Source organism: Chiloscyllium plagiosum, chromosome 31, assembly GCF_004010195.1.
Source record: "Chiloscyllium plagiosum isolate BGI_BamShark_2017 chromosome 31, ASM401019v2, whole genome shotgun sequence".
NCBI classification, from domain to species: domain Eukaryota; kingdom Metazoa; phylum Chordata; class Chondrichthyes; order Orectolobiformes; family Hemiscylliidae; genus Chiloscyllium; species Chiloscyllium plagiosum.
In genome coordinates this window covers 12,909,457-12,921,321 of record NC_057740.1, presented here as the reverse complement: position 1 = coordinate 12,921,321, position 11,865 = coordinate 12,909,457, and the positions used below count along the sequence as shown (strand labels likewise).

Genomic DNA, 11,865 nt, shown 5'->3' with positions numbered 1-11,865 from the left:
CGAAATGTAAACTGTTTAAACAACGTTTGACTATTGCTTCAGGATTTGGGTGTGTCTGATGCAGAAAGAAAACACGCCATTAAGATTTGCTTAGCAATTAAGAATGAAAATCAATAAAGGCTTAACATGTCTGGATTAATAAGAAAAGAACTAGAAGATGTCCAAAGGAATAAGTTCCCACAGAACAAAAAATAATTTATAAATATAATGTTTGTTGTATGATTGCCTTGTCGTTAAAAGAGTTTACTTTTAAAACTCCATGTCCAGTGTGTATATTGTGTTGTAATCAATCCAGCTCATACTCTGTTCAATTGCCATTGTCAAGTGTATAAATTTAGTGCTCATTAGGGATATGTGTGCTTATAAGAAAGCTGTATTTTCAATGTCACATTAAAAGAACAATTCAGAGTCAGGTTAAACTTTTATATTTATCAACTAGACCTTTTTAGACAGAAGCCTACAGAATCTGTAGACTTCTTTAATGTGCAGGTGCAGAGAAAAATTAATTCTATGATTTTTCTGATGGGAAGCTAGCAATTAGGATGGTCAAGTGGCTGATCATGTCCATACCCAGGAAATCTTTCCAGAATGATTTGCTGAACAAACCAATGACTTACAGTATCGAAGAACTATTGAAGAATGTATGCATTTACAAAGTGTCCTTTAAAGTCTATGATACTTACAGGTTCTAAGTGCAAACTTGATGGTTGATACAATCACTCAAACATCCAAAAAAGAAATGAGGAAGATATGATGTTCTGCATACATTGTGGAAATGCCCAGTTTTCATCCAGTTGTATAAGGCATGTAGCAAAAAAGGCCATTGACAGTCGCACTGTACTAGAACACTGCACTGAGTGTTGTACTGTAAGACAAAACATGTCTTACCCTGTCCATTCCATGGAAACTATCAATGCCACATGTCTGGAGTGTTTGCATCATTTCAAATTATTTGTCCTCATAAAACAGATGACTGTTATTGGCTAAGGTTGACACAGGGGCAAGCGGCTATATACTGTCTCTGCAAATTTTAAAATATGTATAACCACAAACAATGGAAGCCATGATAAAATCTATTAATGTAAAACTTCCAGCATATAATAGTTTATCAATTCCATGTACAGAATTAGTAGTTTTGGGACACAAATACAATCACTTGATTGGGATGTTACGGAAACCATACTTTGTACACTGAACCACCAATTGCAGGTATAATGGTGTTATATGATCTCATACTAGTCACAATCCAGTCCAACATTAGAGACACAACAGAAACTGAAGCAGACTGTTCAAGAAACACTTGCAGAACTGAATATGAAAGAACAGAACACTTCATTTTCTTCTGGATTAGTGGAGCTACAATCACAATTCTGTGCTGTGAATAAAAATAATGAGTAAAATTCAGGATGAGAATGCTGAACTGCTAGCTTAAGATAAATCCAAACATGGGAATGCCATTTCTGAGATGCTGGCATCATTAGGTGATACTGCCATAAAACTCAGACAAATTAATGGAGAGCTGCAAGAGAAAGAATTCTGGAACAACTTGCACACAAAACAGTTCAGGCTCAGCAGGAACAGTTACAGAAACATTGGCTTGAGTTCAGAACAATACTAGACAAAGTGACGAGCCTGTAAAAATAGATGGAAATGAACTGTGCACACTGTAAATAATTCATGAGACAAGCCTTTCAGAAAGAAATACCAAAAATGATGCTCTACTGAAAGAACTCAGGCATGGTTTAGATTAGATTACTTACAGTGTGGAAACAGGCCCTTCGGCCCAACAAGTCCACACCCACCCTCCGAAGAGCAACCCATCCCCCTACATTTATCCCTTCACCTAACACTACGGGCAATTTAGCATGTCCAATTCACCTAACCGGCACATTTTTGGACTGTGGGAGGAAACCGGAGCACCCGGAGGAAACCCACGCAGACACGGGGAGAATGTGCAAACTCCACACAGACAGTTGCCTGAGGCGGGAGTTGAACCCGGATCTCTGGCACTGTGAGGCAGCAGTGCTAACCACTGTGCCATCCTGATGCCCCTAAAATATGGAATTCTTCACGAATTTGAGTGTCATCCTTGCGCAGGGGCCATGTTAATCTTCTCTGTATCGTTCCAATTTTAGTCTATGTGCTGCCGAAGTGAGCACTGTGTAGATGAAACTAAACATTAAGTGAGGCAGCAAGTGAAAGAGATCCATTCTTCAAATAAAAAAAAAGAGAAACAGCAAGTTGAATAGGCTGGATAGTTATTGGAGAAAGTTGTGAAAGAGAAAATATATTAGATCAACAGAAGGCTAATCATTTGTTGAATTAGAACAATCTTGGGTGTAAATTTAGAACATTCAAACAGAGCTGGAAGCTCTTCAGGAACAAAGCAATAAATACCAAGATTTGGATCACTCGAAGAATAAAATCAGCCAGTGGCTAACCTGGAAGAAAACCTGGCTGTAATGCATCAGGATTAGCAAATTCTAGGGCAACAGCTGCAGTCCACACAAAGCATGCAGACTGTCAGGTGGAGTAGCAATATTGTATGTACACAAAACTTAGACTTATTAAAGATAACTTCCTTTAAAAATTAGGTACAAATTTGATACCCAACTCATTTCCAAAATGAAAGTTTAACGACTTCAAATAACAAATGGTGCTCTGCGGATGCTGCCTGAACTGCTGTGCTTTTCCAGCACCACTCTAATCCAGAATCTGGTTTCCACCATCTGCAGTCATTGTTTTTACCACCGCAGTCCATGATGGAAAAACCTGACAATACAAACAGGAACAATAGGCAACATCAAACACTATGCAAATCAATGACACCTTAAGACAAAGTCACCATGATGAGATCTGGATATATCAGCAAATTATCTAAACAGTATAGAAACTCATAGGCTCATTTGTTATTTGAAGTCGTTAAACTTTCATTTTGGAAATGAGTTGGGTATCAAATTTGTACCCAATTTTTAAAGAAATTTATCTTTAAGTCTAAGTTTTGTGTACATACAATATTGCTACTCCGCCTGACAGTCTGTATGCTTTGTGTGTTTAGGCTGCACTCACTGAAATTACTTGGTTGGTTGTGGTGTCTGCCCCATAGCTGGTAATGTGTTCTACTGTGCTTTAAACAAGCTGATCATAGAGTTAATCAATCCTTCGCTAGTGTTTGATTGTTGATACAACAGTGATTCAGTCTGCTTTTATATCTCACATTTTTGTAGTCTTAAATCTTAAGGAGCTCTAATTGTACCTGTGACAGTTCTTTAAATAAGCTAGCCATTAATCCCATTTCCCTACTCTTTCTCATTGCCCTGCATGTCTGTGGTTTGCTGTCCAAAACTCAATTCTTCAGGATATAGACTTAGGGTTCAGTTTTTGTGCAGTTCTGAGTGATAATAATTCTGAGTGCTTTATTTGTTCCTGTTAAAAAGTTGCTTTAATAAGAATTTTCAAATGAACTATTTGGAAGTCTTTACGTTAAAAACAATGAATCAAAGGTTAAATTATCAGCTTCTCGATCTCAGTTCTGTGAATGGATAGACACTGTCACTGCTACAATTGAAAATTAATGCAAGCTGTTAGAAAAAGCTAAAAGCCAGCTGTCTCAAACTTTGATTGCAATTCACAAAATAACTGAATACAAATGAGTTTTCAAAGGTGAAGGAACTTCAGAGAGGTTAAATGGTTGGAGTTCTCTTCTGGCTCAGTGAGTAAAAATCCTAATTAGATTTTTATACCCTACAGACAGAAGGATGCCTGTCTCTCCTGCATTAGCTGCCATTGCAGCAGTACCAATACAGTTTGTGAAATGACTACAGGCTATGGAGAGGAACAAAAACCAGAGCTGAAAATGTGTTGCTGGAAAAGCGCAGCAGGTCAGGCAGCATCCAGGGAACAGGAGAATCGACGTTTCGGGCATAAGCCCTTCTTCAGGAATGGCTCCTGTTCCCTGGATGCTGCCTGACCTGCTGCGCTTTTCCAGCAACACATTTTCAGCTCTGGTTTTTGTTCCTCTCCATAGCCTGGAGTCATTTCACAAACTGTATTGTTACTGCTGCAATGGCAGCTAATGCAGGAGAGACAGGCATCCTTCTGTCTGTAGGGTATAAAAATCTAATTAGGATTTTTACTCACTGAGCCAGAAGAGAACTCCAGCATCTGCAGTCCTCACTTTCTCCAGGAACAAAAACCATCCAAGGTTTCATTTTCCAAATGTTGCCTGATGATTTTGGTTGTTTGAGGAGGGGAAAATAAGATTTGACTGGAGGACCCTACAGAATTAAATAGCCTTTTGGCATCTACTGGCCTGGTTTACTAAAGATGAATAATCACTCGGGTGAGTTAACATTCTGCGCAACTATTCACCATGAAGCATCAATGCTGCTGATAATGACGTGAAGAATAGGTTAAATGCATCAGCTGTAGCATGCTAGAATTCATTTGTACATTCTCCCTTCAGAACTGAGGAGCAGTTACATTGCAGTCTTTGTAGAGCAGATTACATAAATACAGTGAGCACCTTTGCCACATTCTTCGCAGTATCTAAGAAGTTAAAGAAAACTGTTCTCTCTAAATCCTAAAATGTTGAACAAAATAATGAATAGCTGGGAGCAAATCTCAAGCTCCAAACTTGTTCCAGCTCTCAGATGACAATTATAAAGCACGAGAGCAATATCTTCTAAACCCCTTTGTGAGAATACTACCTGGTAATCGCTACTTTCAAATAAATTGCTTTCCTGTAGTAATATTGCATTTTTTATTATTTATATACAAATCACATATGGTAACCTTTCAGTCTTTTGTTTAAATAGATGCCCTTTATAAATGATCTCAAAATATTAAATCACTGTTAAATTCGATACAGACTTTAATTGTGACTGCATTACTATATGTCAAGAGTAAATAATATTTTGAAGAAAGTCTTGGACTTTGCAAGTCAATTCGATTTCCGGATTCAATCTTATGAAGATGCTTTTGAAAAATATAATCAGAAGTTAGACTTGGTTCAATTGATAATAACTCGTATTTATACATAGAATGTTGCAATGATGGCATGCACTTGCTAAATGTTGGTCATGCGATTATCATGCCGTGTGGTATAATATATGTGTGCATTTTATTAATGACATTACGACTGCCCTTGTTTCTTGTTGTACAACTTAAATTTCTGTTGTTCCATTATTTTCACCCCTCCTATGCCTATTTTATTCATGCTAAATCCCTATGTCCATCTTTACAAGCGTTCTTTCAAAACCCATTGCTGTGCATATGCCATCTGATCACTGGGTGCTCACAAATTGTTCAAAATCTTCTGGAATGGGAATGGGAAAGATATTACATGAGGACAGATTGATTTGTCCATTACGTCCCTTAAATGTGATGTAGTATGTACTGCTTAACTTCATCTTAACTTCATCTTAACTTCATCATAGGTCAGTGGCAATCGGAAATCTCGGTGTTTCGTCAGAATCTTTGTGGTGTGGATACTTGGGAGAAGGGATTGAAACACTAATCTACAGAAATCTACATTAATTACTCCATTTTGGTTTGAAAACCAAAAACACTCTGTTGCTGGCTATCTCTTATGGTCAGCTGAATATTGTGACCACACATTCACTCAATATCAAAAAAAGAACTTATACTTGGGAGTCAAGAACAGACTTCTGAGTATTAGCAGCAGCTGCTCTGGCCATGCATAAACTCTCCCACTGAGCATAGACAATAGGGGACCTTGTCATAATGTTGAAACATCTGTTTGTATACAGCAGCTGTTAATCTGCAGGACAGGATACATATGGGGAAGGTCAGCTGCTCCTTTTCTCTGCTTTGTTCAAGAGTTTCTTCCTTTTTAAATCCTGTGTGGTCTTTACAATGCAAACAAAGAGGCAGTAGCCCTTATTACACCAACAATATTGTTCTCACCAGTTTTCTCCTTCCGTCCCCTGAAGGTACTATCCAGTCAGGGTTCCAATCTCAAATGACAATCAAAACCAAGAGCGTTAGGAGTAGATTTTGATTAGGCTGACAAATGATATAGCTTCTTGTACTAGCTGGGAGTTCTCTTTCAGTGTGGGTTTGGCATTTACGAAAATGTGAATGCCTTGAGTATTATTACCATTATTACCATCTGTATCCAACTGAAGAAGATATATACTCATTTCATGCCTGTTCCTGTACACTTTCCAATAGATGGGGAGAAATTTCTTCTCAGAATTTATTCACCCTTAAGAATCTTTCAAATTCGCTTTACCACTGAGGCTGTGTCATTGAATATATTCAAGACTAAGATAGACAGATTATTAATGGGGGAGTTGAAACTTTATTGCTGGAACAGCACAGCAGGTCAGGCAGCATCCCTGGATGCTGCCTGACCTGCTGTGCTGTTCCAGCAATAAAGTTTCAACTTTGATCTCCAGCATCTGCAGACCTCACTTTCTCCTATTAATGGGGGAGTCAAGGGTTACAAAGAGCAGCCAGAGAAGAGAAATTGAGACCAGGAGCAAATCAGCCATGATCTTACTGAATAATCATTCAAGTTTGAGAGGGCTTTGGCCACTCCTAAGTCAGGTGTGTGATGGAATACTCCCCAGTTGCCTGGATGGGTGCAGCACTCAAGAAGCTTGGCACCATCCAGGACAAAGCAGCCCGCTTGACTGGCATCACATCCATAAGCATCCATTCCCTCTGCCACCGACGCTCAGTAGCAGCAATGTGTATTATCTAAAAGATACGCTGCAGAAGTTCACCAAAGATCCACAGACAGCACCTTCCAAATCCACAACCACTTCCATCTAGAAGCACAAGGGCAGCAGATACATGAGAACACCACCATGTTCAAGTTTCCCTCCAAGCCACTCACCATTCTGACTTAGAAATATATCGCCACAGTCACTGTGTCAAAATCCTAGAATTGTCTCCCTAATGGCATTGTGGTTCAGACAGCAGCTCACCACCACCTTTTCAAGGGCAACTAGGGATGGGCAATAAATGCTGCTCAAGCCAGTGATGCCCACATACCACAAAATGAATAAATTAAAAAAGGTATGGTTACTGCTGTTTCTACTTCTTACGTTCTTAATCTGCGAGGCAGCAACAAGGAGAAAGGATGGTACAAAGTTAGAATTGGAGTTGTTGGTTAGGAGAAACATTCTAGGTCACTCTTGTGATTTTTGCACAAGAAAATAAGTTGTACAAACTGTCAAGTCCAAAGTTCAAACCTTGAACTTGTCTGAGTAATTAGGTAGCAGTCAGGAAGTAGAAGGATGTTATAATTGGCCTGAGAACAACTCAGTCAGGAAGGAGATAAATTGTCCAGCATTCTTGCTCCGAGTTACGATTGAGTCATTTTCCTTTGATGTGTCCATTGACAGATGTTGAGTGTGAGCAGGATTGGGTTCAGCTGTTAGGTTCCAGTGGGCAAAAAAACCTGTAAAAGCCCATTGTTTAACCTCAGACAGGAAGAACAGCCACATAGCGCGTTATTCTTGTAAAGTGTCAATGAACTCAGGAGGAAGTCTATTGTTGAAAAATTGTGTTTGCTAGCTCATAATCCCATCCCAGTGCAACAGATCTGGTGCATTACTTCAAATAGAATACAGTATTAGCAAGAAAAACACTCCTCATCCTTATTAAGGCTTTGACAGTATTATGTTACAGATTCCAAAATCTTTCGGGACCATATCAAGTTATTTTAGTCTAAAATCTTGACAAGAGGAATCATTAAGCAGACTGAACTTGTCAAATGTGTAACCCAGTATTCATTCAATCCTGAATTGTTTTGTCTTCTTTCTTTTCAGTTGCATTTCTTGGACTTCTGTCAAAAAATCAAATGTCTACAATTACCCATTCTATCAACGTCGTTAGCTCATGCCTTAAGTAAGGCAAGTTGACCAAATTATTCCTTCTCTGCTTTTCAAATGAATCACTTCATTTATTTTAATTCCATCTTCCGTTCCCTGAATACCCCCATTCCATTTCTCCTGTCCTTGAATGTTCCAACTCTAAACATGCATCTTCACTTCCGACTGATCTCCAGCATCTGCAGTCCTCATTTCTTCCTCTTCATTTCTACTCGGGGGCTGTGTTCTCCAACTCCTCACATCCCTGTCTCAAGGATGTGAGCAGGACACATGTGCCTTGGAAAACCTGTCCAAGTCAAGACTAAGGATATAATATTTTCAAAACTTTTAGAAGTTTAATACACTTTTTTTTAAACTGTCTTTTGCAAATCGTGTAACATTTTGCAGTTGAGCTACATACAGTGCCTTGATCAGGCACATGATTGGATGTGAACATTCACAGCCTTTTGGGAAAGTCATACATCTCTTTGTTTCAGGATGGACCAACCCAAAAAGATTCTAGAATATTCAGATGACCAACCTCTTTGCGACATGCTGGGTAAAAGACAATGTTGAAACTCAAATAGTAGCAGACACAATTGAATGAATCCTATCAATTTTCCATTTTATTATGATGGACCTCCCCATTCAATTAACACAAGGTGAATCTGAAATATGTTAAAATGCAACTATCAATATTGGGATCATCATAAACACCACCTCTTAGTTGGAAAAGAACATTGAAATTGTAAAGATCACAGAATGGAACAGTATATTTTCTTGGTCTGCTTAAAAACAACCTAGAAGCAGATTTGTATATTAGTTCCTGGACTAATATACCTGGAAGTCAGACTTAGAAACAAGCTGGGTGACCTCAGGCATTCAAAGAATGTAATCTGATCCAGCTGAGTTTAACTAAAAACCAACCTCTTAGAAATTTGACGACAGGAAACTTCACAGCAGGCTGAGAATACATTGCATTAAAAGACTCATACTTTATCATTAAAGTACCAACTTAATTCAAGAAATGCAGGCCTGCATGTGGGAGACTGGAAATTACAAACCAGAAACTAAGATAATCATAGTTTGTACCTTTAACAATAGCTAATCTTTCAGTGTATGTCTGTATGTTCATGAGAGAAAGATGTTGAGTGATTAATATTGTGTTATTTTTAGGATAAGTGTAAAGAAATAAATTATGTTTCTTTTTTAAAAGCTCACAAAAAGCATGCTGCTGAATTTAATTAAATGGGCTCCACACAATGGAGGGCGAGAAAACACACTTATATACAGAGTTTAATGATTATAGGCATATAGGGGAATATAGTCGAGAGTGTTTTGCTTGGAAAGCACAGCAGGTCAGGCAGCATCCGAGGAGCAGGAGGATCCATATTTTGGGCATAAGCCGAAGTGGAAGGGGGAGTTGAAGTGTTCATCCACGGGACGGTGGGGTTAATGGGTGCGCATGATCCCAGAGTTTTTCTCTGCTGCACCCGGTGTGGGCTCCTCTACATTGGGGAGACAGAATGCCTTCTTTGGGATCGTTTCAGAGAATATCTCTGGAACACCCACACCCATCAACCCCACCGCCTCGTGTCTGAACACTTCAACTCCCCCTCCCACTCCGTCAATGACATACAGGTCCTGGGCTGCGCCTGGAAGAGGAACACCTCATATTCTGCCTTGGGACCCTGGAATCACACGGGATAAGTGTGGATTTCAACTATTTTCTCATTTCCTCTCACTCCCCCCACATTATCCCAGTCCCAAGCCTCCAATTTGGCACCACCCTCCAGACCCGTCCATCACTGCCCCCTCTGATCTCTTACCTTCTCCCTCACCTTCATCCACCTATCGCTTTCCCAGCTACCTGATCCCGAACCCCAACTCCCCCTCCCATTTATCTCTCAGCCCCGACCCACAAGCCTCATTGCTGATGAAGGGTTTATGCTCGAAACATCGATTGTCCTGCTCCTTGGATGCTGCCTGTGCTTTTCCAGCACTACACTCTCGACTCTTAACTCCAGCATCTGTAGTCCTCACTTTCTCCTAGGTAAGGGAATATTTACCTTCTGTCTCTGACACTTTATTTACTAGGCCATGTATTTGGATAAGGGAATATATACCTCTGTCTATGACACCTTATCCACCTATTTGCTTCGTTTGTTAACAAGTTTCTATGACGCCAAAACAAACATCACCGAGTTGCAGAGTGAAGTTTCCAAAACATTACCCTGTCAGTTCGTCATATACATATTAATACGGATTCCTATGAAACGCTGTATATTTTCTATATTATTTAGATAGTCACTATAGATAGACTAGCCAACCCAGGTTGGACAGAATGCCCTTTAAATGGCTACTTAGCCTGAAGACTTGCAATTACATTTGAGCTAAAGTACATTGTTAGGAAATCACAAATGTTGGAAAACTGAGCACAACTGAGTTTCATCTTGTCATTATTCAGGAGGCAGCATGGACAGATCTTCCTCCATGGCCTCGCTTCATTTTGCAAACATTTTTAGACTACTTTATACCCCCCTATCGTCCTCAACAGTTTTTACATCAGTAAAAACATCCCCAAATCTTTAAGTTAACCAATTGCAATGTCTTTTGGCACACTTCAAAGATCTGTCAGTGGATCAGGCAGGTACAGAGAATTAAAGCTGTACAAATGCCAACTTTTTGAAACTTATGATGGAACTTCTAAGCTAAGACCAATGGACCAGAATCCCAGAGGTTCAGGATTTGAATGTAATTTAAGATTCACCAAGTTGCATTCTGAGGAAAAGACAAATCTTTCAGAAAATTTCTGATAGGGCCCACCTTTAACCATATCTTTGTATAAAAACGGGTACAGTAAATGTATGTCTGAACATCTCTCTTGTGAGAACGACCAGAAATAGTATTAAGCTTTTCCTATTGGCTAATAAGAAGGACAAAAGGAAAGTTGTTTGAAAATAGAGAGCCATCACAGTTGGCCTCACAGAAGAAAGCCATTCAGCCCATTTTTGTTTAGCTGTAACAGCGAACAATCCAAAGCCTATGCCACTGCCCTGTCTGCTGCTTAGCTTCTAATGGTCATTTCTCTTCCCTTCAAAGTCTCAGTAATCCTTGCCTTAACTATTCCCTGTGACAAACTACTCAATACCATTCCCTATGTGAACAAATTGCTCCTAACCTTCTTCCTCTTTGAGTCAGTGACAGTGTTAAATGAGTTGGTCCATTAAATAATGCAGGTTGGAACAGAAGGTTGCAAAGAGGCATTGATAGATTTATTGAATGAACCAAACCATGCCAATTGACAGAATTGCATAATCAAACACTAAACTATCCCTTGAATTTTTGCCACAAAGAGGCTCCAGCTTAGTCAAAATGGCACAGTGGTCTAAATCTGCTCATGTCACCATCAAACCAAAACCTGTCATTCCTGCTGGGAGTTTGGGGTGATGGTGAAATGGGGGAGGCCTCACTTTGCAATTCACAGTTGACAGAGGAATCCACATGTGTTTAAACTACAGCTTCATTCTGACAGATCCAATTTTCACCAAGGGAATGCTCAAAACATGACTTGTGCACTTAATAGTTGGCAGATTTAAAGTGAGAGGGTACACTATTAGAGGGCTTGGTACTCTTTTGGATAGATTCTATTAAATCTTTGGGAGGAGTAAGGTGCTATTTGGACATGTTAAAACCAACATGAATATGCCCAAACTGTGAATAAACCCATTGGAACTATGATGTAATTGGAACTGTCAATCTGACAAGGGAGCTATCGCAGTAAGTGTTAAACGAATTGTCAAATTGTCAAAGCAATTAAATGCCCTGGCCTTTACGTTTTTGAGAAAAAAAAACCTGTGTTTGCTATTTCACCCTGTTGACATAAAACTGATTGCTAGCATTAAAGGATTTATGCCTCATGGCTGATTTCAAAATCTATCATTATCACAGAGGGGTACCCATCACTCCATAATTTAATTGATACTACCAAGTGTTCACAAACCTTTTGGAGTGGGGTTAT

General features: G+C 39.3%; 1 non-coding gene across 1 annotated transcript; it reads right to left on the bottom strand.

The window, feature by feature from the left end:
* Nucleotides 1–2,052: 2,052 nt before the first annotated feature.
* Nucleotides 2,053–2,159, bottom strand: LOC122539222. Its single transcript, XR_006309002.1, has one exon. It is a non-coding gene; the product is annotated as a U6 spliceosomal RNA (small nuclear RNA).
* Between the last annotated feature and the right edge of the window lie 9,706 nt (nt 2,160–11,865).